The sequence below is a fragment of the Canis lupus genome, chromosome 26 (genome assembly GCF_048164855.1).
Source record: "Canis lupus baileyi chromosome 26, mCanLup2.hap1, whole genome shotgun sequence".
In the NCBI taxonomy this organism is placed as follows: Eukaryota; Metazoa; Chordata; class Mammalia; order Carnivora; family Canidae; genus Canis; species Canis lupus.
Window position 1 is genome coordinate 30,997,926 of NC_132863.1, and position 26,062 is coordinate 31,023,987.

The 26,062-nt window shown below is 49.1% G+C and overlaps 1 long non-coding RNA gene and 1 pseudogene across 2 annotated transcripts; one reads left to right on the forward strand and one right to left on the reverse strand.

Annotated features, from left to right (window-relative positions):
* Positions 1-13,862: 13,862 nt before the first annotated feature.
* On the reverse strand, positions 13,863-21,332 carry LOC140618459 (uncharacterized). Of its 2 annotated transcripts, XR_012018594.1 has the most exons (4): positions 21,231-21,332; positions 15,281-15,448; positions 14,867-14,986; positions 13,863-14,181 (listed from the first exon to the last, which is right to left on the reverse strand). It is a non-coding gene; the product is annotated as an uncharacterized lncRNA (long non-coding RNA). The 2 variants fall into 2 exon arrangements; XR_012018595.1 differs by lacking the exons at positions 15,281-15,448; positions 21,231-21,332 and adding an exon at positions 19,437-19,584.
* A 2,073-nt stretch (positions 21,333-23,405) lies between these two features.
* On the forward strand, positions 23,406-24,785 carry LOC140618460 (SWI/SNF-related matrix-associated actin-dependent regulator of chromatin subfamily E member 1 pseudogene; annotated as a pseudogene).
* Positions 24,786-26,062: the final 1,277 nt, after the last annotated feature.

The following is a 26,062-nucleotide window of genomic DNA, read 5'->3' on the forward strand; positions in this document are numbered from 1 at the left end:
CCACAAACCATGAGACTGAGCTACAAACCATGACACTGAGCTGCTCCAGGCTCCTGATAGGTAACAGAGGAATTGCTAGTGAAGAATCTTCAGATTCTGAGTCTCTGAATGACATCCATAAAATTCCTTTAAAATAACTGAGATTTGGGATCCTTGGGTGGCTCAGCAGTTAAAGCGTCTGCCTTCAGCCCAGGGCATGATCCTGGAGTCCCAGGATCGAGTCCCATATCAGGCTCCGTGCATGGAGTCTGTTTCTCCCTCTGCCTGTGTATCCACCTCTCTCTCTCTCTTTCTCTCTCTCTCTCTCTGTCTCTCAAGAATAAATGAATGAATGAATAAATAAATAAATTAATTAATTAATTAATTAAATAACTGAGATTTGAAATGAAGTCATGTTGGTTCATTAACATTAGGAATTTCCTCTTCCTTCCTCATCCCTAGTTTCAGCATCCCCAAGGGGCCAGCAGAAGAGGATCCCCATCCCTAGGGAACTCCTGGGTGAGGGTGTGAACCAACGCCCGAGTCAGGGGGAGCCCTTGTCCCCAGAACCTGCTCCTGATCTTCCCTCATCTCTCCCATCTCTCCTGCTCTGGGAAACATTTCCAGCCTTCCAGACCAGACACATTGCACATGTACAGACTTGACCACTGGTGGTGGCTGTTTCCCCACATGCCTCATCTGTCCCCACCATGGGACACACTCAGCTCTTGTGTGCCCTCTGCCACTTTTTGCCCAGCTGGCCAGTTCACCTTGCAGAGTCTTCTTTTCTCAATTTCCATGACATCACCTTCCCCTCATTCTCCTCCTGACTCTCTGGCTGCTCTTTCTCTGCCTCTGCAGGACCCCTGTCACACCACAACTTTGAAGTGTCAGAGCACCCCAGGGCTGCATATTGGGCTCACTCTTGGCTCCCCTCTCCCCCTCTCTCTCTCTCCTCCTGTAGTTCTCTCCTTAAATCACCTCATCCATTCCCAGGGTTCAAATATCATCTATCTACTGGCAACTTCTAATATTTTCATGCCCAATCCTGGCCTCCCCAGTGACTCCAGACTCCATCCTTACTCCATCCACAAGACATCTTAAACTCACCATGGACAATAGAGCCAATCTTCTCCACGCTTCCTCTCTCAGGAAGTAGCACCACCACCACCACCCCCAGCTGCTGGAACCAAACACCAAGGAGTCCTCCCTGACCCCTCCCTCTGTGACCCTGCCCCCTCACATCTGCAGGTCCCCTCTGTGCTTGCTCCAGGACCTGCCTCGAATCCAGCTTCTCTCTCTCTCTCTTTCTCTCTCTCCTTGCCTCCCTCCCTCCCTCTTCGGCCAGGCCTCCATCCTCATTCATCATCCTCCTTCTTCTCCAGCCAGAGCAGTCATCCAAAACTGTGGGCTCTGCTTCAGGGAGAAGAACCAGCAACAGCTGTGCAGCACGTAGAGGCCAGTGCCCTGCAGATGGAGGCGAGTTGCAGACCTCCTAGGAGAGAGCCATGCAGCACTGCTGGGGGGACAGCCCTGGTCTCTATACCTCCTGCACTCCCCGTGAGAGCTGCGAGCACAGCAAAAGAAGCCAGTGGCCCCACAGTCCCGGTGTGTGAAGCCCAGCACATCTGAGCCACAAGTTATTTTCATTTCAATCATAACAAAGACAATATCACTCTCTGCCTTTGTGGCTCCCTTTACAGAGAGCTTCCAGGAGCATTACTGTCACGATTCCTTCACCAACCCTGTGGGATTGGGGTGATAACCCTCAGCCACAGGTGGGGACCCCATAGTAGCAGGACAAGGACTCCATTCCAGGCCACCAAACACAAACCTATAGGCCCTGATTTCTCCCGCCTCCACCCACGGTTCCCTACTTGAAATAAGCATTTCCATGCTCTCCATAAATAAATCAGAAATCTCCCCATCCCAGTCAACTCTGGGAACATAGGCAGAAATCCTTTTTTTTGGCCACTGATCCCCAGTGTGGGTTTGGAGCGGTCCTTAGCACCTGTCAGGTGCCCAGCAGCCCTGCACCTGGTCACCGTGTTCTGGAAAAGCCACATCTAGACCAAATCTTAAGTTCAATGGGGCACCTCCTTCACTTGCTCATTCTCATCATGCTCAACCCTGGCTACACCTGAGAACCTCCTGGAGCACCCGCACCCAGGAACTGTGATTCCCTGGGCCTCTACTAGGGCTGTGCTTTGATAGTCGTGCATTTTTTGAAAACAGGTGATTCTTTTTTTTTTTACTTAAAATTAATTAGCCAACATCATTAGTTTCAGATGTAGTCACAACAGGTGATTCTAAAAAACAAAAAACAAACAAACAAAAAAAAAACAGGTGATTCTAAAAGGCAGCCATTGTTGAGAACCACTGATATTTGATTCACAAACAGATGTGGAATATTGGTTGAGGACCAGGGATGTGCCTTCTGGAAACTCCTACCTAATATGGGAAATAGGAAGATAGGAAGGTAAACAGATTATTAAAAGGGACTACTTAAAAATAATAATAATAATAATAAATAAATAAATAAATAAATAAATAAATAAATAAATAAATAAGACTACTTTCCAAGTGTTGGTTTTTATAATTTTTTTTAATTTAACAAACATTTCTAGAATTTACCAGTTGCTAGGCAACATTCTAAATACTATACAAATTTAATTTATTTAGAACTTGGAACAGTGAGAAAAGAAACTTTACTAGCCCCATTTTCCAGATGAAGCTACAGAGAGCTTAAGTAACTTGTGTAAAGTTACATCTAACAAGCGGCTAAGCTCGAATTCAGAGCCAGAGAATGGGATTCATCTTTCTAACCCCTGTTCTCCATAGGCAATGGCTCCCAAATCTTAGAGGGATTTGCACAGGAACACAGATTCTCGGCCTCATTCACCTCACTCCAGTCCCGACGCCCTCACGTTCCAGTTCAATCAACTAAGGTGGGACCAGGGAAGCTACATTTTTTTTCTTGTCCCAGACATTTCAAATGCAGGTGTCCTGAAGATGGCCCTCGGAGAGACTCTGATAAAACAAATTTTGGTGACTTTAAAATGTGTCCATATCAGTTGCATATAAACCCAGTGCTCGTTACATCATGTGCTCTCCTAATGCCTATCACCCAGTCACCCCAGCACTTCCCTCCCCTCCAGCAACCCTCAGTTTGTTTCCTATGCTTAAGACTCTTTCTTCTTATGGTTTGTCTCCCTGAACTCTGCCTCTGAAATTAATAATACACTATAAGTTAATTAATTGAATTAAAATGAAATTTTAAAAGAAAAAGAAAAAAATGTGTCTACAAATTCCACAATATGCCTTCCTTTAAAAAGTGGAAGTTGGGGATGCCTACGTGGCTGGGTCGGTTAAGCATCTGCCATTGGCTCAGGTCATGATCCCAGGGTGCTGGGATCAAGCCCTACATCAGGCTCCCTGCTCAGCAGAGAGTCTGCTACTCTCTCCCTCTGCCTCCCCTCATTCTCTCTCTCTCTGTTTCTCAAATAAATAAATAAAATCTTTAAAAATAAAATGTAGAGGCTAACCCCGCTCTCCTTGAGAAGGGGCTGCATTCAGTGATGTGCTTCTAACAAACAGAATGAAGCAGAAGTGGTGGGATGTGATATGTGGCTCCTGTGAGGGCTAGACCGTTAGCCAGGTGGGATACAAGGAGCCAAGAAGCACCATGCAGGCCCTGAGAGCACTACAGCTTCCTCCATTGTGCTATCTTAGGTCACTCATTGCGGGAGAAGCCAGCAGCTGTGCCATGAGGCCTCAGGCAACCCTGTAGAAGGAGTAAGAGCCTCCTGACAACAGCCAGCACCTCCACGCAAGTCAGACATCTTGAAACTGGACACTCTATCCTCCACCAACATCTTGACACAACCCCCTAAGAGATCCTGAGCAACAATCACCCAGTTAAGTTGCTCCCTAATACTACAGAACTGTTAGGTAATAAGTGTTTGTGGCTTTAAGCCACTATGTTTTGGGGTATTCATTATGCAGCGGCAATAGATCACTAATGTGAAGAAACAGCTTTCACCATTGATGAGAGTCAGGAAAAAGCTGCAGACATGACATGGGAGCCAGGGCTGGAAGAACACAAGCCACGAAGGGGGAGAGAGAGTGTTCATCCCAGGTAGAGGGAACAGCATGTGCTAAGGCATGGGTGAGTACATTGAGCTAGTATTTTCCAGCTTTGCTAGAAACACAAGAGGCACCATATTGAGTGGCTAGAGATGTGTCAGGGCCAAGTCAGGATGGACAGAGTGACTATGCATCCCAGTTTGTCCAGGACAGTCCTTTTTTAAAAATACTTTATTTTTAAAAATACTTTATTTGTTTGTTTGTTTGTTTGTTTGTTTGTTTAGAGATAATGCAAGCAGGGGGAGGGGCAGAGAAAGAGGGAAAGAGAGTCTCAAGCAGACTCCACACTGACCATGGAGCCAGATGCGGGGCTCGATCTCATGACTCTTGAGATCATGACCTGAGCCGAAACCAAGAGTCAGATGCCTAACTGACTGAGCCTCCCAGGCACCCCTGCCCAAGATAGTCTTGATTTATACCTCTTATCCACACATCCCATGCAATTTACTATTTGTCCTAGATCAAACTGTCTCTGATGATTTTTTTAAGATTTTTTTAGTTATTTATTCATGAGAGACATAGAGAGTAAGAGAGAAGCAGAGACACAGAGAGAGAAGCAGGCTCCATGCAGGGAGCCCGATGTAGGACTTGATCCCATGACTAGGATCATGCCCTGGGCCGAAGGCAGGGTCTAAACCGCTGAGCCACCTGGCCGTTCCTCAGATGATTATGAGTTAGACATGATCACCCTGCTGATGTGTGTAGGCCAAGGCATGTGGGCTTCATCTTGGAGGCAATGGAAGCCATGGAAACGTTTTAAGCTTGGGAATGACCCCATCCCAACTGTGTTTCAGAAAGATCCATTTGCAGAGAATGCACGGGTGTGCAGGGTGAACTGCTCTGGAGGGTGGACTAGTTTAGAGGGAATGTAGAGGTTTGACTGGGATGGAACAAGATGAGAGGCCAGGGAGGACCTGGGGACAGTCCCCTGATCAGGCGATCAGTGACCATGACAGCCTGTGTGGACGCCACAACAACGAGAATTGGGTCCAGGGAAGTTTAGGAAAATTTGGGAGATATTGAGCAGACTCCGTTGCAGTAAGAGATGAAGGAGAAGAAGCTGGAGGGCGAGCCGAGATGCTGAGGCTGTCAGGGAGCGTGGCCCCCACATTTCAGGGACCAGAGCTCCATCAAAAAATAGCTCTGAGATGAGTCACCACCATCAGAGCCAACATGGATTTGGCTGGTTTGTTTCTGAACTGCTGGGGGTTTGGCCAAAGAAACTGAAGCCGCATGTAGCCTTGGCTCAAGTGGGTCTCGGTGGACCCAGTCTCCTGCGAAGGGCAGTGCCACCGCCCTGGTGCCTATGAGCTCCTCTCCAATGCACGAGACCACAACGACGCAAGAATTATTTTGTTTCGTGTTGCAGTTAAGGCCTCTGGCCTGGGAGAAGCGGCCAGAGGTTGCCAGGGTACAGGCTGCAGGCAGCGCAGCAGGGACGCAGACCCAGACCTCCCCACATGCTCAGCATCAGCCAGAGAGAGGTTTTTGGGTGAAATCCCTAGAAACACACTCTTGCTCCTCCCAGCTGGGATACCTTGGCTGAACTTGAGTCATCCTCCTAATAAAAATTCCGTGTTCCATCAGCAGAATGCTTCCAGCCCAATTAGATCAATTTTCTCTAAGTAGCAATAAATGTGTTTTCCTTTCAGAGGCCAGCCTGACACATTAAGCAGGCTCGGGGCAGCCATTCCCCCCGGCCGCCGGCTCCAGAGTGCGCAGGGGCAGGGGTCACCGTGCCGCCGCCTCCAGCTCATTAGTGGGGCCCATTCATCTTTGCTGGGGACACCAGCACTCAACATGGTGGCAGGGCTCAGGGCGGGGGGTGTGGGCAATTCATCAGGGACTCAGGTTCGCTGGAGACAAGAGCAGAAAAGCAGACCTGCTCAAGGGCCGGCAGGAGCCCCAGGCCCAGCAGCTGAGGCCCGGAGCCGCTGGGTTAAAGGTTAACCTGGTCCAGGACGTCTGTCTGTGGGGGCTGCAGCCACCATGCAGGGAACAACGAAGGGCCCCTAGGGCCCCTGGGCAAGCCCCTTTGAAATGCACCTGGCTCCTGTCTGCTAGCGAGGTTCCCTTCCGGCCACCTTCCTGACCCCCAGAATCCATCCAAGCAAGGCCTACAAGGGCCTGGAGAGTGACACCGTCTCTGGGCCCCCTGTGGCTCTGGGACTTGCCCGGAACAGACCCTTTGATTTGCACATCCAGATGCTACGAATGAGAGGGTACATCACCCAGACCACCGGCCTGGGGGAAACTTGTTGGAAGTCATGAGATCTTTCCACCTCCCCAGGGCTGGGGCTCAGTCTCCCTCAGGCATACAGCCCCTGCCACCTGAGCTAGCAGAGGCCACAGCCCAGACACAGGATTGCCAGAGGGCCAGGGTGTTGTAGGAGTTTGCCAGAGCTGCCCTAAAGAGGAACCACAGACTAGTGGCTTAAACAACAAATATTCATTGTCTCACAGTTCTGGAGGCTAGAAGTCCATGGTCAAGGTGTCAGCAAGGCCAAGGTCCCTCTGAAGATCCCGAGAAGGGTCTGTCCCAGGCCTCTATCCCAGCATCCGGGGGCTCCCTGGCTTGTAGCAGCAAAATCCCAGCCTTTACATGGCATTGTGTTTGTGTGTGTGTGTATGTGTGTATGTATGTGTGTGTGTGTGTGTGTGTTCAAATTTCCCCTTTTTATAAGGACACAAGTCATATTGGATTAGGTCCCACCGTCATGACCTCATTTTTACCGATTCACCTGTTCGAAGACATGATCCAGTCCCAGTCTGAGTTACTAGAGGGTTAGGACTTCAACATATGAATAAGGGGGTACCCAATTCAGCCCATGGTAGCCTCCCATTGGGCCACAGGAGAGGTGAGCCCCAGTGATCCCGGCTCACTTGGGGATGCGGGTGTGTACAGAGTGCCCACCAGGCCTGGCACAAGTGAAGATCTGGAGTCGGCCCACAGTTGGCAGGGAGGCAGGCACTCATCAATCATGCAAGTACATGTACAGTTACAATCACCACAGGTCTCGAAGCACAGGGGTGGGCAGCTAGAAACACAGGTCACCAGGTCACACGGCAGGTAGAGAGTAGCGCTGGGGCTGGCATGACGATAGTAAGATCCTGCCTGGCTTCCCTGGGCTCTGCCTCCGACCCCCACCCTCCCGTCCCCCACTCCCACCCCCAACCCCCTCCCAGCCCTGATGCCTTTCCTGGAAGCCGGATTAATAGCGTCTGAGCAAGCCTGGCCAGGAAGCTAGGGGTAACCTTTCCACAGGGCTCAGGGGGGCTGGCAGAGGTCTTCCTGATTTATACCGACCCGGCCAGGCAGCCCTCCTCAGCAGAGAGCCCCTCCTTCAGCCCTCGGGGGCTTGCAGCTCAACCTGCTTCCGTCCAGACAACCACCAGCCCAAACGTCATCTCCTCGGGGAAACTCTGCTAACCAGGCTCCCACAGCACCCCCACCCCCAAACCTCTCCTTGGCACCTTAAGTATAATTGAAACTAAATAATGGATTGCAAAACTAGCTCTCTGGTGTCTGTCTCCCCTGGAGGCTGCAAGCTAACAACTGAGACCGTGTCTCCCTGCCCTTCCATGCACCCCAAATCCCACCCCAAGCCTATGACACAGCAGTGCTCCGTGTGTGACACTGGCTGAATCGATAAACAAAATAATTGATTATTTAATCAACCTCCTACTTCTCCCAAAACCACAAGCTGACCCACAGGCCCGATGCCAAATCTGTGCCACTCCCGAAGGCACCACGGGGATAAGGATGAGGAACAAACAAGAGGGATGGTATTCCGGGTTGGGGTGGGGAGAGAGGGCTTGGGAAAAGGCAAGAGAGCAAGGACCATATGCACAGTGGGTCTGGAGAAAAGCGAGCATCCCAGTTTGGCCAGAGCAGGGCCTGAAAGCTCGGCTTAGGCGGCAGCAGGTGCCACTGAAGGTTTTTGAGTGGTGTCCATCCCGACACGCAGAGCAGGTAAGTCCACAGGTCAGGGCAAATGCGAGACCAGAGGTGGGAAAAGAGGAGTTTGCTGTAGCAAGGGCTCGAGTGCTACCCCACAGGGAATGCAGTCAAGGTCACTGCGTGAAGCAGAAAAGGGGGAAATGACACCAAATCTGGGAAGACGGGTTCAGTGGAGTGGCATGGTCAGGAAAGCAGAGAAGAAGCACCTGGAGGAGGAGGAGGGCAGCCAGGCGGCCCAGCTGGGAGGGAGGCACTCAGGTAGGTTATTCTTCTACCTACCGCCCCCGGGATGGGTCAGGGGCTTCAGAGTCCGACCCCATCAAGGACTGGCTGTGAAAGCTGGGCCAGCGGCTGCACCTCCACCGCTCTGTTTTCTTATCGGCAAATTGGAGCTGAGTGAGCCTATTGAATATAGCATGTGGCGCACTGAGATCTCTAGCACAGGTCTCAGCCCACAGATCCTTCCAGGGCTTTCCAGCCTCACAGTCCTGGGTACAGATCAGAATTTCCAATCTCAGCCCTCTAGACTTTGGGAGCTGGCAAGTCCTTAATGCCCACATGCCCTGTAGGATGTTTAGTACCATCCCTGGGAACCAGAACTGTCTCCAGACATTAGCAGGTGTCCTCTGCAGGGTGCAACCGCCACGTAAGCCATGCGGGTCTGTAACAAACCCTCTCAGGAAAGCTGTGCCTGTAGGAGGACTGCCTCTTGTCGCCTGGAGGAGACCCTGTGTGTCCCGTGCATCTGATCCACAAACATCCTCTGAACATGTAACTCTGAGCAGAACAGTGATTCTGCTCTCAGGAATTGTACAGTTAGTGGGAGAAACCATTTTGACATATGGGATCATATGGCAGGCTGAGCAGGGTAATGGCCCCCAAAGATGTCCACAGGCTAATCCCTGGAACCTGTGGAGATGGTACCTTACACGGCAAAGGGGACTTTGTAAATGTGATTCAACTAAGGATCCTGAGATTATCTGAGTGAGCCTGACGTAATCACAAGGCTCCTTGTAAGTGAAAGAGGAAAGCAGGTGAGTCAGAGTCTGAAAAGGAGGTGTGGTGACAGAGTCAGGGAGAGACAAAGACCTACACCGCTGGTGGAGGAAGGGGCTCAAAGCCAAGGAATACAGGTAGCCTCTAGAAGCGGGAAGAGGCGAGGAAACAATTTCCCCCTAGACACTCCAGAGGGAACACATCCCTGCAAACACCTTACTTTTAGCCTGGTAAGATCCATTTCAAACTCCTGACCTCCAGAACGTAAGAGAACAAACTTGTGTTATTTTAAGCCACTCCGTTTGTGGTAGGTTTGTTACAGCAGCGACAGGAAACTAATACACGCAGCCACACAATTATGCAGAGGGGCATGTAGAATCTCAGAGGAGGGAGCAAGGCTGCCACGTGTGGTTGTCCAGGTGATGCGCTACTCAAAAATAGTCAGCTAAGAAGGTTACTGGGGCTGAAATTGAGCCCACAATTCTCTTATCTAACCATGAGCCCTTGTGGCAACCATGGCCAAGGGGGAAGAGAAGACACAGGCACTTTCCATTTTGCCAAGAGATGTGGGGAAGTGGGGTGGGGGTCCTTAATGTGCAGCTAACTGTGGCCCTGGAAGGAGACCTCGACTCTTCCTGAGGTAGTCAGGAAGGCCTTCACAGAGGTGGTGACACCTGAGCTAGCTCTTAAACAACAAACAGGGAAGGAAAGGGGAGCCGTTCCTAGGAAAAGAGGATGGCACAGAAGTCTGAAAGAGCCTGATGCCCTTGAAGGAAGGGCCAGAAGCTCCACCTGGCTGGAGCATCAGGTACATGTATGAGGGGAGGTGATCCAGGGATGCAGGATTCAGTTTGGGACCTGCAGAGTCTGAGGCCTGTTGATATTCATGGGAAAGTGACTCAGGAGTTCTGGCAAGAGGTCTGGGCTGTTCCATACTGGCCTCCAGATGCCACTCCAGCGACGCAGCCTGGACCGGACTCTGGCTCCCCTCCCACCTGCCCAGCCCCGGAGACTTTCACCCCATGGCTCCGAAAGGGGCCTGGCTGCTGGACAACTTGCTTTTAGGGTCTAGTAGTCAGTCCCTGCAGTGCCCTCCCCTTCCCAGCACTTAACTCCAAGACAAGTATTGATGGTGCCTTGACCTTCCCTAATATATTGCCACAAGGTGACGTGGGCCAGTCCTGCCATCCCGACAGGCCACGGCCCCTCCCTGGCCCTGAGCAACGAACAAGGAAAAACCATCAAGCTGGGCACAAGGTTTGCGATACAAATGGCAGTAAGTAAGTTGTTTTCAGGAGGCAAATGGGCCCCCACAGACTAATGGCCGTCCCTGGCTTCCCCCCCATTCCCCTCCCCATTCCCTTCCCCCTCCCCAAGCTTCCCCCCTCCAGAGCTGGCCCAGCTGGAAAGCTGCAGTGGCTCCAGCTCCCCCCAGCTCCCCACCCCCAAGCCCTTTTGCTGACAGTATAACCTTCAGGAACCTGAAATTCCTGAGTGGTCCCCAGAGCTCAATGCATCTTGAAAGAAAATTTGTGTAATGTCATTTCAGGCTGTCCCTAATCCAGAATTATTGGGGGGGGGCTGGGACCTGGGAATTGCCTGTGACACTTGACAAATACTTGGCTTTGTGTAAATGGACAGGCTCCTGAAATAACTGCCTTTGGATGTCACATGAAGAGAAATTAATTCTTTATTAACTTCCGCAATGATAATCTAATAAACCCATCGGGCCTCCGGGCCCCAGCATTTAAAGAGCTTGGTGGTTTGGATGCAAATGTCTCCCGACCCCATTTTGTCGGGAATGTGCTCGTGGAGCAGAGAAATAATCAGCTCTGGAGGTCAGATGTCAGATGAGGGTCAAAATGGGTGACTTTCACGGCTCCACACAGACCTGAGATTCAGGAGACTCGGCCCACTCTGTGACAGCCAGCTGTTCTGGATTTTCTGGGATGGACCTCAATTTCAGATATGCTGTCCCTTTGTCCCCAAAAGAGCATTTGTTCTGGTCAGATGACAGTCTCTCATTTTTGCTTAGATTATGAAGTCACCATAGCCATCACCCTCCAGTTCCAAAGGACAGTCATCTATTTTTTCAACTCCTAGGTACCAGCCATGCGTCGAACATGGGAACACAAGACCTCTGTCTTTGGGGGCTTACAGTCCAGTGGAGAAGCAAACAACAAAATCAGCTGTGATTGTAAATTGGGGGAAATGCTATGAGGACAAAAATATCTGAGCAAACAGACAAAGACCACTTCTCAGAGATGAGTCCAGACCATGCAGGTTGGCAGTGTGAGCAGTAGGCAACCAGCTGAGAGAGGCCATCACATCCAGCCTACCTGGCAAGATCCTGGCTGTACATACCCTGCCATGAGCCCTGACAGAAACAGAAGTCTGAAGGTCCGTCCTGGAAGCAGGAAGAACAGGAGGAAGAGGAGAAGGAAGGAGGATTATCATTGCCTCCCAGACCTGCTGGGGGCACACAGGCCTTCCAAGACAGGGAAATCAGAAACCTCCAGACCACCAAAGACAGAAGATCCCAACCTGATGTGGTGCTTTACTTACTTGCACACCTCCCGTCACAGGCCACTCACCACCACTCAAGGCCCCAGAGAATTCATGATTGCACAAGTCCTGCACAGACTAATGTGTTTGTGTGTAAATGAATTTAGAGCATTATAAAGGCAAGCTCATGAAGAAATGAAGAGTGAAGGATTATTCAATCCATGGTACTAGATCAATGATCTAACTATATGAGATCTCAAATGGACTTAAAAACACAGTAAAAATCAAACAAGAAGAAAAAAATGTAGGCAAATGGAATTTGGAGTACAATAAGGATTTTCTAAGCATGAAAGTAATAGAAGAGCCACAAAGGAAAAGATAATGAATGTGGCTGCATAAAAATTTCAAACTTCTCTATATTATAGACTCAAGCATGATAATCAATACCACTTTTTAAAGGGGGCAAAGGTCGAAGGAGATAATTCACCAAGGAAGAAATACAAACAGCTAATATGCATATGGGGAAAAAATGTTCGATCATGTTCATAATCATAGAAATGCAAGTTAAAGCAGCCATAAGATGTCAGCTCTCACCTATCAAATTGATTTTTAAAAAGTGTAATGACTTTCAATGCTACAGATGAGATGTGTGCTCCCTCACACTGTTGGCAGAGGTGCAAATTGTTATAACCCTCCTGGAAATCAGTTTTCTAATATGTATTGAGAACTATAAAATTTTGTCTTATCACAGATTCTTCAATACATAAAGGGCATAGTTTCAAAAGGAGGGAGAGGTAGTATGAAGAGATATTTATAAGACTTATCAATGAATGCAAAACGTGGACTTTTGTTTGGATCCTGATTCAAACAAGTTGTCTATGGGAAGATATTTTTTAATTAATTAGAGAAAATTTGACCTAGCCAGATATTAGATAATATTTAGGAATTGTTGTTAGTTTAAGTGTGCAAATGGTATCCTGCTTATGCTATAAGAAGTCATTATACCTGTTTGAGAAGAAAAACTTAACTTTTACAGGGGAAATAATACAACATCAGGACTTGCTTTAAAACATTCCAATCAAAAAAAAAAAAAATAGGGGATCCCTGGGTGGCTCAGCGGTTTAGCGCCTGCCTTTGGCCCAGGGTGCGATCCTGGAGTCCCGGGATCAAGTCCCGCGTCAGGCTCCCGGCATGGAGCCTGCTTGTACCTCTCCCTCTCTTTCTCTCTCTCTCTCTCTGTCTATCATTAAAAAAAAAAAAAAATCTTAAAAAAATAAAATGAGGATGGGATAGATAAAACTGTCAGAATTTCAGTAATCGTCAAAGCTGAATGATAACACAGGGTGTCCAGCTCACAACTCTCTCCAATGTATATTTGAAAATTTTCCATAATAAAAGGTGTTTTTAATATATCACTTGAACCAGTCATCCTGCTTTGAGGTTCTAGTCTAAGGAAATTTTCAAAGATATGCACAAAGATTTATGTAAAAAAGATATCAACAAGAAAACTAGTCATGAAAGAAAAAAAATCCATTAAAGCAAAATATCACATAACAGGTTGCGACATAGCCAAAGAATTCTATACTGGGCCACTGTTGGAAAAAGATATTTTTAAAAACACATATTGGCCTTTGGAAAATGTTCGTGTATTAAGCGATGGGGGAAGGGGAAGCAAGATACAAAATTATAATATTCACTATGATCCAAATTATCTTAAAAATGAATACATTTGCAGAGGGAAAAAAGGCCAAAAGGTTAAGAGTGGTCATCTTTGGAAGGTATAATTACAAATGATTTCTATTTGCTTCTTTAAACTTTTCTATATGCAACAAGGTGGAAAAAATGTAATTATCTTAAGAACTGGTGCCAAAACTCCTCTCGGAAAGAATCTGGCTTTGGGCAAACAGCTTGATTTGTACATGGGCTAGAAGCTGAATCCTTGAGGGCCTGGCCCAAGGGGAAGCCAATATCAGGCCCAGCTCCATCTCAGGGCAATATAGCGGGGGTCAAAGAGCAGGGGAGGCTTGGAGAATGTAAACCAGAGGGGAATGCAAAGAACTCCTGGTGAGGAAAAAAAAAAAAAACTCCTGAAGAGGGCTTTGAGTGTCCTCTGCTTTGGGGATAGAAGGGCCAGATCATTTCACCTGGAACTCTGAGAAATCATGTCTCCCCTGCACCCCAGCTGACATCTCAGCAACTTGTATGTTCCAAGGATTCTACAAAAACAGATATTGCTTCTAAAATCAGAAAGAAAATTAAGGAAAATAAAGTCTCCTTTATTTATTTATTTATTTATTTATTTATTTATTTATTTATTTTTTCTGACACACACACAGAGAGAGAAAGTACACAAACAGGGGGAGCAGCAGAGGGAGAAGCAAGCTCTCTGGGGAGCAGGAAGTCCGATGTAGGGCTCCATCCCAGCACTCTGGGATCATGATGTGAGCTGAAGGCAGCTGCTTGACTGATTGGGCCACCCAGATGCCCCTAAGTCTTCTTTATCTCAACCTGGAAACCGCCTTTCTGGAGCCATCCCCGATCACTCCCCATCTGAATCCATCCAGAACGAGTTGGCTCTGTCCTTCCCCTGCAGCCTGAAGGGAGTAAAGATGGTACTCACTTCCCTGGTCGACCTTAATTCCTATCTGGTAGCATCTGGGTTTTCAGCTAATTTCAGCCCACTTAGAAAAACCCTATCCAGTTTGTGGGGTTTTCCCACACTTACAGAACCAGTCTCCTCATGTCACCCTCACAGCCCTCACCAGCTGGCGTTTTCTCCTGGAAGATCTGAGCCCCAGCTCCTTGGGGCTCCTCCTCCCAGCTTCTAACTTCTGGAGCACACCCCCCCCCCCATGATGCCTCGGTGTTCAGTTTTGATCTTTCCAGTTTTCTGATGACCACCTGTCCCTTATATGAAACACTTGCTATTAAAGTAGCTGCTGTGGTTTCTGCCTCCCGATTGGCCCTGACGGAGAGACTGCTGCAGAGTATCATCTTCCCCCACTGAGTTCCTAATGGATGATTTTACGGATGCACCTGTTAGATTTCCTCCTGTGATGGTGGAACATAGCTCCCACCTGTCTAGAGGTTGTTGGGTCCTGTCTTCCACCCCATTGACTATCCCCCCCAATCTCACTCCATCTACCTGTGTGCTTAACTAACCTAGGGTCCTCATCCAAGTCCCTAATTAAAACACAACCCAGGATAGAGACCTCCGTACGCCACTGAGGACCTCCCTCCCTTTCCCCCAAAGCACCTGCCAAGAGGCTTTGCTCTCACCTGGGTACTCGAGAATCACACCGGAGCTGAGACATGTGGAAAGCCATCTATGAGTCATCCCGAAACTGCAATCCAGCACAAGTGGGGCATGGTGGCGTCAGCTGGCACCGCCAGGGCTGCCTGCGGGGGGAATGGGCCTCCACAGTGAGAACCTGGCATCTCCATCACCCCAGAGAGCCATGCCTCACATCAGGAGCCCCTGGGCCTCTTTCCCTAGAGCACATTCACCCAGGTCCAGTGTTTACGCTGTTTACTAACTTCACAGCAAAGTAGCAGCACAAATAATATCAAAGGCCTATTTTGTAAATTGCATGTAAATTATATAATTTTCCCAGGAATGATTTTTACATCTAATTAGCACAAATTGTCCTACCTCCCCAAAAAAAAAGTTGCATGCAAAAATAGTTTTGGTACCTTTATTAGAAATGCTTCCTTAAAAATGGAAATAAGCAATCTTGCAAATCAAAGGGATTCCAAGGTCAGGCTTAGGAACCCCAGCTTCTCTTGGGGAATCCAGGAGGTGCTTGGAGGAGAGATTTCATTGAGTCGGGAAAGAGAGGCCCACCAAAGATGGTCTCATCTCTGGGGTTAGGGAGTTGAACCCCAGAAGAGAAAGAGACATAAATACTAATCAGATATATCCTTTATGTCAGGAACCAGGCCCTGGGCTAAACACCCCCCATAGGTAACGTCTTCTTCGAGGCTTCATCCAGGGCAGTTGTCCCCACGCAAGGACTTCTGGGCCCAGACTCCTTTTTTTTTTTTTTTTTTTTTAGATTTTATTTTATTTTATTTTATTTTATGAGAGACACAGAGCGAGAGAGAGAGATGGGCAGAGACACGGGCAGAGGGAGAAGCAGGCTCCATGCAGGGAGCCCGATGTGGGACTCGATCCCGGGCCTCCAGGACCACAACCTGGGCCGACGGTAGCGCTAAACCCCTGAGCCACCCGGGCTGCCCCCTAGATTCCTTTCTATGTCAAGGCTCCCTCCTGAGTCCCCTCATGCCAGCAGCAGACAGGAAAGGGAAGGAGAAGATGTGTGCAGAATGCCCACTCTCTCTTAACCACCTCAACTCAGAGGTGTTCTCATCACTTCTATATTCCACTGGTAACAACTAGTCAGAACCAAAGGGCAGAGGGAACAGAGCTAGAACAGTGAGCCTTGGAAATTCCTGATAAGCACAAGACATGGGCACTGCTGACTCTGCCCCAACACTCAGCACAGGACCAGGTCCTATAGCCTTCTCCCCATAGACAGGGGTTGGCTCCATCTGTTGGTTGGATTCCTGGTCCAGACTCTGCTGAGAACTCCTCAGCTGACCATCCGCCTAGAAAGGCATGTCATTTCTGTTTAGGGACTCTGGCTGCCACAAGATCACATTCACCCATCTACAAAGCTGGCTGTCAGATGGGCTCAGGCCAGGCCTGCCTCATCCCTGGGACACCTGTCAGGGTGAGGCTCCTGGTTGCCACCCACGGCTCTCCATTCCTCCGCCCTGCTTATACCCCACCACTGAGTCCTGTATCCATTACTTAGGACTGTTACAAATGGAGGGGCTTAAAGAAACTTATTGTTTCACTGTTCTAGAGTCCATGATCAAGACACAGGCAAAGCTGGTGCCTCTTGAGGGCTGTGAGGGGGAATGCAGCCCGGGCACCTCTCTCCCTCAGCTTCTGGCCCTCTACTAGCAATCTTTGGTGTTCCTTGGCTTGATGCCAAGCCTTCAGCTTCCCTTGGCATCCTTCCTCATACCATCCTCCCTCTGTGCCTGTCTCCATGCCCAAATTCCCTTTTTATAGGTACAGTCATACTGGATTGACCTTGTTTTAACTTGATTATCTGCAAAGACCCTATGTCGGTACTAGAGAGGGACTTCAACACTGGCAGGGAGGATAGTGGGGATAGGGCACAATTCAACCCACAACAAGGTCCCAGCATGCTTTGAAGTCTTAGCTGAAAATACCTTGACACCCCTGGGCAACCCCACCTGCCCAATAGTTAGAGAGAAGGGAGAGGGCTCTTCTGATGAGAACACCCCCACCTCCCATCCTCAGGCCCAGAATGAGTGGCTACAGGAGGCAGGTGTGAGAGAGGAGGAATTCAAGCAGCCAGACTCAGAGTCCTGCAACATCAGTAGCCTCATGACGACTAATAATTATTAAGTTATTAATAAGGATTGATCCGGATCCCTCCAAAGATTACAGAGGAGGCTAGCTCCTAGCATGAAACAGATGGATAAAAACAACTCCGAAGAAAGCTGCTCACTAGCCTGGGGACCAAGTGGCCCAGTGTCACCTTCTGGGGCATATGGCCTCAGAAACAGACCTGGGTGTGAATCCCAACCTGCCACTTTTGGGCTAAGACACCTCAAGCAAGCCCATCCCTTCCTACCAGGATTGAGCGAGTGTTGCATAAGAAGCATTTGCCAAGTGCCCACGCAGAGGGTTGCTTTCTAAGTGTTTGCTGAGGCTCACAGGGAAAGTTGGAGGCTGGAACCTTGCTGAAGCCTGAGCACAGAGTCAGGGCCACACGAGCTACAGAATGGTAGAGTCATTGTACATAATTTGACAGAAGTCTGCATAGGACTTCTTGCTGCTCATTGATGGCTGCCAACCCTGAGCCAGTAACACCTAAAATAGACACAGCGTGGTGGTAGAGTTGACAACACAGATACACACACAGACACACAGACACAGACAGACAGAGAGACCAACACACACACACACACACACACACACACACACATTGCTGCCTGGGTTTCAGAGCCCCGAGCCCATTCCAGGCCTAGGGCCATCGTTTCCCTTCTACCCTATTTCACTTTTCTTCTGAGGCTCTCAGAACCTCCCCTTTGGAGGTCCTCAGCAAGTTTATATTTGGGAATAATTGTAACGTAATTTGATACATAATTAGGGCAGGATAGAAGACTGCGCTTTTAACTACCCATACATCCCCATCTCATTTAAATAATTCCTAATATATCCAAGCAGGCTGCCTTGCACGGCACTGATGTGTATTGAGCTGAGGATAATGAAATAAGGGATGGGCGAGGGGAAATGCTATTTCAGAGTCTGAAGATCACCAATTAATGACATGAAAAACCGAGAGGGACTCTGTTCGCTTAATGTCCCCCCGGGCAAGGCACAAATGCAGACCCCTCCCGGCCTCCCCATTCAGCATCCCCAAGGCAATTAAGAGAAGCCAGAGGGACGATGTAGGCGGGGAGAACAGGGACAGAGGGGACAGGGCTGGTGCAAGGATGGCCCCTGCCACCACCGCCAAAATAACCATTTCCACATCCCAAAGCGCCTCCACCCTGACCCAGCTCCCCCTGCTGCCTCCCCTCATTCTCCACCACACATTGATCGGGCACCTACTGTTTTATGCCAGCACTGAGGTCTAGCCATAGATTCGCGGGCCCTGTTCTAACGGAACAATCCACCCACTCAGCCACCGGCTCATCACAGCCCTTGATCCTGAAGGACCCTCGGTCCCTCTGCACTTTCATCCCAGGCCACCAGCCACTCACTGAGCTCTAACCTCACAAGCTCAGGGGCTTTGCACATGCTGCCCCTCTGCCTGCACACCGCCCTCACTCCTCCCTGGCTGGTTTCTGTCCATCCTCAGGCTTCACTTACATGCTCCTTCTTGGAGAGGCCTTCCCAGACCCCCTGTCATTCACCCCAGCATCCCATGTATCTACCTCATGGCACAAACCACAAGATATAACTTACATATTATATTCCCAAGCTCCAAGCAGCAGGGACCATGTCATATTTTCTCCTATGTAGCCTAAGCCTAACACAGAACAAGCACAGAGAAGGTATCAGTGCAAACGGTTCATGGGTGTTGAATGGATGATTCTATGAAAGAGAGAGAGGTGGTAAGCAGCACTGGCCTTGTGCTCCTGCTTAGTGCACCCCCTCCAACCTCCTCCATCACATGTTTCTCTGAATACCCCACCACCTGGCTCCTCGGGGAGGCTCATACCTCCTACTGGTGGCTTTTCTCTCAGTTACCCAAGACCTCTGCATTCCCGCCACCTGTACCCCATCAGCCAGCTCTGGGACATTACAGTGTGGCTTCTCCAAGTGTGATTACTAAACAGCAAGGCGCCACCATCGTGTGGAGAGACAAGGGGTCTGAGTTGGGGCTGGAATGGGTCAATGAGCATAGCTTCTGGCAGGAGCGAGATGTGGTCGCACAAGACAGAAGTCACATCTTGGAGTGGAAGCCCAGGCCAGCTAGGCCTCAGCAGCTGGGCTTTGGGGATGGGCCAGGAGAGAGCAGCTAATGGTCCTACACTCTGAGCTGTGCTAGTCTCTTAACAGAAACAAGAGATCCTCCAGCATCTTTATGCCTCTCCACCCCTACCACACACACACACACACACACACACACACACACACACGTTTTCCCAGAACTAAGGCCTCTGCCCACAGCGCTAGGTGTGAACTTGGCATCCAGAAAATACTTGCTCCATCAACACAGCCCACAGGACTCCCAAAGGGGAGAATTGGGGGATTTCATTTTTCTTCCAAAAGGCCTCTTAGCAGATTTGTTTGACTCACGTGATCTGGATTCACATCCTCTCTCTGCAAGGAGCCTGGCACGGGGGTGACTGAGCTATCCCACAACCCAAGATGGAATATAGGCCAAAGTGGTTCCTGCCTGGGAACACAGCTTTATCCCCCTGTCCTCACTCATCTGCCATCACCCTGGTGCCTGCTCATGGCCGGGGCATGGGACCACTTGGCAAAGCATCCTGGGATGCAAGATCCAACATGTTTATCCTCCCTGACCTCTTGCTCTGTCCTCACTAGCCTGGGAATCTTGGCAAGCACCTCCAAGGTCATTAGCTACATTCCTAGATAAACACCAGGGCCCCACACGCTGGAAGCACTGCGTACCTTTAGGACAGACTTGTTCCCCATTGCCAGCCTCTCTGTGGACCAGACAGACCACAAAGTCCAGGACAGGCCCCATCTTAAACACAGGACCCTAAAGACCACCACAATGAACAGTCAACACATCAGACCTCCTCCTCCTAGCTTTTCAGTTCAGAAAATGTGCTCAGCACACAAGGGTTCCCTCCAGGCCTGGGCAGCACGGTGGAGGGCTGGGAGCTCCAACTTGGAAACCAGACTGCTTCACTCCAGACCCAAGCTCTCTTGCTCCCTGGCTTTGTGGCCTTGGCTCATCACTTCCCTCTCACCGCCTGGCTCTTTACTTGTAAGTGGAGGTAAATGCGATGCCTCTTTCCAAGAGCTGCAGTGAGATCAAATGAACGCAAGTTTGAATTAGTCCTCAGGTTAATACCTCAAGTTAATGTCCTGTTTTGCCTAAAACCATCCCAGATTTAGCTCTGAAAGTCCTGCACCCCAAGAACACCTCACTCTGCCAACAACAAATAGGGGTTATCCCCCTAACAAAATATATGTGTATATTTATATATGAGATGCCTGATGTGTAGCAAGTACTAAATAATATTTTTTTAAAAAAGGAGGGAGGACATCTGGGTGGCTCACGTTGAGCGTCTCTGCCTTTGGCTCAGGTGGTGATCCCGGGATCCTGGGATGAGTTCCACATCGGGCTCCCCGCAGGGAGCCTGCTTCTCCCTCTGCCTATGTCTCTGCCTCCTTCTGTGTGTCTCTCATGAATAAATAAATAAAATCTTTTTTAAAAAATTAAATAAATAAAACCCCCTGAGCTGGGCATCGGTGACATCACCTGCCAAAATGTGCTCCTGCTCCCACTTGCCCAGCCCAGCCCCCGCTTCCATGGCAGTCTCACAGATTGATGTGGGGCCAGGCTCCCCATTCAATGCCTGGAGCAGGACTTCCCAGACCCCCGTGTGAGGCAGACCCCTTCCCCTGCTGGCCTGGGACGCCTGGAGGGGTCCCCGCACCCGGAAACATCCTGTCCGGTGGCCCCTCCTCTGGCGTCAGAGTCTTTCTGCTCCAAACAGATGGGCCCCCGGGGGCCACCCCCGCAGCCTAGGGAAGCCCCAGCCCCTTTCACACTCAGGTAAAACTTTAACCAGAGGCCTTTGGCGGCGCACTGGGCCCTGCACTCCCATTCAGGGTATGATAAATGGCTGCTGTCACAGCGACATGAATGCCAATATTGAAGAGCCCCGCTCTCTGTCTCCCTCCCTTTCAGGCTGCCAACTTCTTCTCTCTTAAGCCACCGGGCGTCATTCACGTGTCACCTTCTACTGAATGCCCCCCAGTCAGAGACCCTTGCTCCCGCTGCCCCCGCCTCCCACCTGCCCACCCCACCCCCTTCTCCTGCTCCCCAAATCCTCTCCTTTCCCATCCCTCCTCCAGCCCCAACTGGCCCCCATCCCAGGCCAGGAAGCTCACACTCGTGCCCCTATCATCCAGGCTGTCGCCACCAGGACAACTGAGCCCAGGCACAGGAACTCACAGCTCTGTCCCCACAGCTCTGGCACCATGTCAGCATTCTTAAAGGGAAGGAAGGCAAAAATCAAACAGGAGCCCCAAAAAGTAAATGAGAAGAGAACAGAGTCATAGTGCCCTAATACAATGGTTTTTACCCCAAATGCCAGACTATTATAATGGGCTGAGTCCAGGTTGTGTTTCTCTGGGGAGAGGAACCAAAGATTCCATCAGATTCTCCAAAATGGATCAAGGATTGCTGCTCAGAGGCTCTGCTCATCCCAAGAGGGGGCCTGGCAGCACTGGAAATCGCATAGCTGCTCCACGCTACGGTATCAAAGCCACACTGTTGAAGTAGACAACCCCACTCCTGAGGCCTCCTCCATCCAAGTGGCTCTTGACCCTCCCCGATGGCGTAAGAGGGAGCCACACACTGGACAGCCAAGGACAAAGGGGCCCAGAATCCACCACGGAAAGGAACACGGTGGTGGGTTCTGGGCATTTCTGTAGCGGGGAGAAATGCTATTTTCTTTGAGGACAGGAAATAGCTGCGTGCTGGCCTATCTTTGTCAGAGCCCTTGTCAGCCCTGAGACTCGTCGGTCCAGTAGCCGAGGAAGCCAAAGATATGTTCCATACATCAGGGGCTGCTAAGTAAGCTACCTCGTCGGCATGTTAAACCGAAAGGTGTCTTTCATTCAGAAAAGTGCTGCTCATTTCATCACTGAGATGACTTTCAAGAGGCTTCCATTTTGGTGACAAATGGAGCTGTATGGCAAGGGATGTGGAAAGAGTATGGTGACCTCACAAGAGCCAGGGCCCATCAAGACTACCTTCCAGTGTGTCTGCACCTGCCCTGGGGACCAGAATGCCAGGGGCTGTCTTGAGACTATTTTTGCATGTTATAAACCTCTGTACATTGTGAGAAATACCTGAGGGCACACGTGAGACTTTGCTAAGTCCACTGCTCCCCAGAATTCACACAATGCAGAAGGAAAGGAGGGCCTTCCCTCACTTTCCACTGGGTCTTCCCTCCACCTCAAACGGGGGAGCCATCCCTGAGGTAAAAGAAGTACCACATAAAGGGATTCCTGGGTGGCCTCGTTAACCTTCCAACCCTTGATTCCAGCTCAAGTCATGATCTCAGGGTCATGAGATTGAGCTCTGTGTCTGGCTTCACGGTCAGCACAAAGTCTGCTTGAAATTCTCTCCCTCCCTCTGTCCCTTCCGTGGCTCACACTGTAAATTAATTAATTAATTAATTAAATCTTTATTTAAAGAAGTGCCATACATGGGCCTACCATAGGATATGGCTGGCCCCTGGTGGTTTCCCAAATACAGGGCTGAGGCAATGGACATAGCCCATGTAATGCCCTCCAAAATAGAATTCTATGGTTAAATACATTAAGAAAACACAGCTTGTTAAAACGCCTTTCTTAGAGAGCCATGATAAAGACTAGCTGATTCAGGGCTCTACAGAATCCTACAGTAAATAGACTTGATTAACCCAGGGCTTCCCAAACTCACTTGACAAATGCTGAGCCCTTTCTTATGCAGAATGACCATCAACATTCCAACAAATACACAAGGCACATCACCTACAGGAGCTCACCCTGTATCAATAATAACTCCAGCTAAGTGTAATTATTATACCATTAGACAGATCAAGGTCGTGAGGCTCTAGAAAGTTGAGTGGGTCCTCTTAAGTCTCCACAGATAGCACCCAGCAGAGCTGGGATTTGTCTGACTGCTAAACCAGTTACATGACCCTCTGACTTCTGAGCCATTGTGAGAATGAATTTATGAAACAGAGACACCATCCCCATCCCCAGAAGCAAGGAAAGACAGTAGCATTTTAGACAGACATAGAGCCTGCTCTGCGTCAGGAAAGGAAAAAGGATAGAAGAAGGTAAGATGCAAGAATGGATTCTGAATGCTACCATAATCTTCCCCAAGGAGTCTTGCTTGTGAACAGTCTCATCAACAGTAGCTTCTTCCAAGCATCTTTCCAGTTGCCGCAATCTGGAGGTTTGCCCGAATTGTGATATATTTCCTGCAATGGTTTATTTCACCTCCTAATCAGGCCTGAGGGCTGCCAAACATAGACCAGCCTCTCTAACCCACTTCAAAAGAAGCAGACAGGTTGTGAGGAGGTCACACTCAGAAATCAGAAAGAGGGGACAAAGAGAAACGAGGCCGGAGCTGCGGGCGCTTTTTCTGCCCGCGGTGTCTCAGATTCATTCTTAAGGAACTGGGAACTTAATCTTCCAAAATGTCAAAAAGACCATCTTATGCCCCACCTCCCACCCCAGCTCCTGCAACACAAATGCCCAGCACACCAGGGTTTGTGGGATACAATCCATACAGTCATCTCACCTACAACAACTACAGGCTGGGAGGGAACCCGGGCACCAACAGCCGGGTCACGGCATCCTCTGGTATTACGATTCCAAAACCCCCAAAGCCACCAGATAAGCCGCTGATGCCCTACATGAGGTACAGCAGAAAGGTCTGGGACCAAGTAAAAGCTTCCAACCCTGACCTAAAGTTGTGGGAGATTGGCAAGATTATTGGTGGCATGTGGCGAGATCTCACTGATGAAGAAAAACAAGAATATTTAAACAAATACGAAGCAGAAAAGATAGAGTACAATGAATCTATGAAGGCCTATCATAATTCCCCTGCATACCTTGCTTGCATAAATGCGAAAAGTCGTGCAGAAGCTGCTTTAGAGGAAGAAAGTCAACAGAGACAGTCTCGCATGGAGAAAGGAGAACCTTACATGAGCATTCAGCCTGCTGAAGATCCAGATGATTATGATGATGGCTTTTCAATGAAGCATACAGCCACTGCCCATTTCCAGAGAAACCACCGCCTCATCAGCGAAATCCTTAGTGAGAGTGTGGTGCCAGACGTTCGGTCAGTTGTCACAACAGCTAGAATGCAGGTCCTCAAACGACAGGTCCAGTCCTTAATGGTTCATCAGTGAAAACTAGAAGCTGAACTTCTTCAGATAGAGGAGCAACACCAGGAAAAGAAGAGGAAGTTCCTAGAAAGCACAGATTCATTTAAGAATGAACTTAAAAGTTTGTGCGGTTTGAAAGTAGAAGTGGATATGGAAAAGGTTGCCGCTGAAATCGCACAGGCAGAAGAGCAGGCTCGCAAAAGGCAAGAGGAGAGGGAGAAAGAAGCAGCAGAGCAAGCTGAACGTAGTCAGAGCAGCATGGTTCCCGAGGAAGAGCCAGCTGCTAGTAAGACCCAGGAGAAGGATGACGAAAGCATCCCTATGGAGACAGAGGAGACACACCTTGAAGAAGCAACAGAAAGCTAACAGAACGGTGAAGAAGGCTCGTCTACTCCTGAGGACAAGGAGAGCGGGCAGGAGGGGGTGGACAGTATGGCCGAGGAAGGGACCAGTGATAGTAACATTGGCTCAGAGAGCAACGGTGCAACAGTGGAGGAGCCACCGACAGACCCCACACCAGAAGATGAGAAGAAAGAATAAATGTTGCCTTGTTTTATGTGTTCTAAATACTTTTTTAAATGAAAAAAAATGTACTTTGAGTGAAAGAAAGAAGAAAGAAAGAAAGAAAGAAAGAAAGAAAGAAAGAAAGAAGAAAGAAAGAAAGAAAGAAAGAAAGAAAGAAAGAAAGAAAGAAAGAAAGAAAGAAAGAAAGAAAGAAGAAGAAAGAAATAAATCAGAAAGAGCTAGAGGTGAAATATCAAGGGGCAGGAGGCCTGGCCTGAGCCTAGTCTCTGAGGTCCTGCAGCAAACAGCTTTCAAGGTTTCCACCCATTGTAGGCTCCAAAAAGAGCTGCTGAGTAGCCTAACCCAGTCAACATGTGGCGTTCTCTTGCCAATGATTATGGGTCCAGTGATGATGGGCACATGACCAAGGTTGGGCCAATCCCTTTTTCCCTCTGTATTAGCTATCTAATGCTGTATAACAAATTATCCCAAAACTTAGTGGTTTAAAGGAGCAATAACCATATATCATATCTCAAGATTTCTCCAGGTCAGGAATTCACAAGGCCTGATTAGAACATTCCAGCTCAGGGTGTCTCTTGAGGTTGAAGCCTAATTTCAGCTGAGGCTGTCATCTGAAGGCTTGACTGAATCTGGAGGATCTGCTTCCAAGGAGGCTCACTCACGTGACAGGGCAGTACAGGCTGTTGGTGGGAGGCTTCAGTTCCTTTCCTTGTGGGCCCTTCCACAGAGCTGAGAGTCCTCACAACATGCCTGCTGGCTTCCCAATTAAGCAATCCAAGAAACTGTGGACAGTTGTAATGACCTTTACGACCCAGCTGCAGAAGTCCCACTACCACTTCCACTGTGTTCCAGTTGTTACGAACAAGTGACTAAACCCAACATTCATTCAAGGATAGGAAGATTAGACCCCACTGGTTTTTTGTTGTTGTTATTATTATTATTATTCAAGAGAGAGACATGAGCAGGGGCAGAGGGGTAAGTGGACTCCCCTGCTGAGTAGGGAGCCAGATGCAGGGCTCTATCCCAGGACCCTGGGATCATGACCCAAGCTGAAGGCACACGCTGCACTGACTGAGCCACCCAGGTGCTCCAAGATCTCACCTTTTAAAGAGAGGAAAGCTAATATCTTTCCACTCACAGTTCTTCTCTTTCCCTTGATGCATCACTCATCCTCAGCGGGAGTCCAGCACCTGTAGTCTTTTTGACATAATTAATTCCTCCATTGACTAAACCAGTTTGAATTTGATAATGTGTTACTTGCAGCCAAAGGCACTCTGACAGACACAGGTTTTGAAGCAATTATGATGC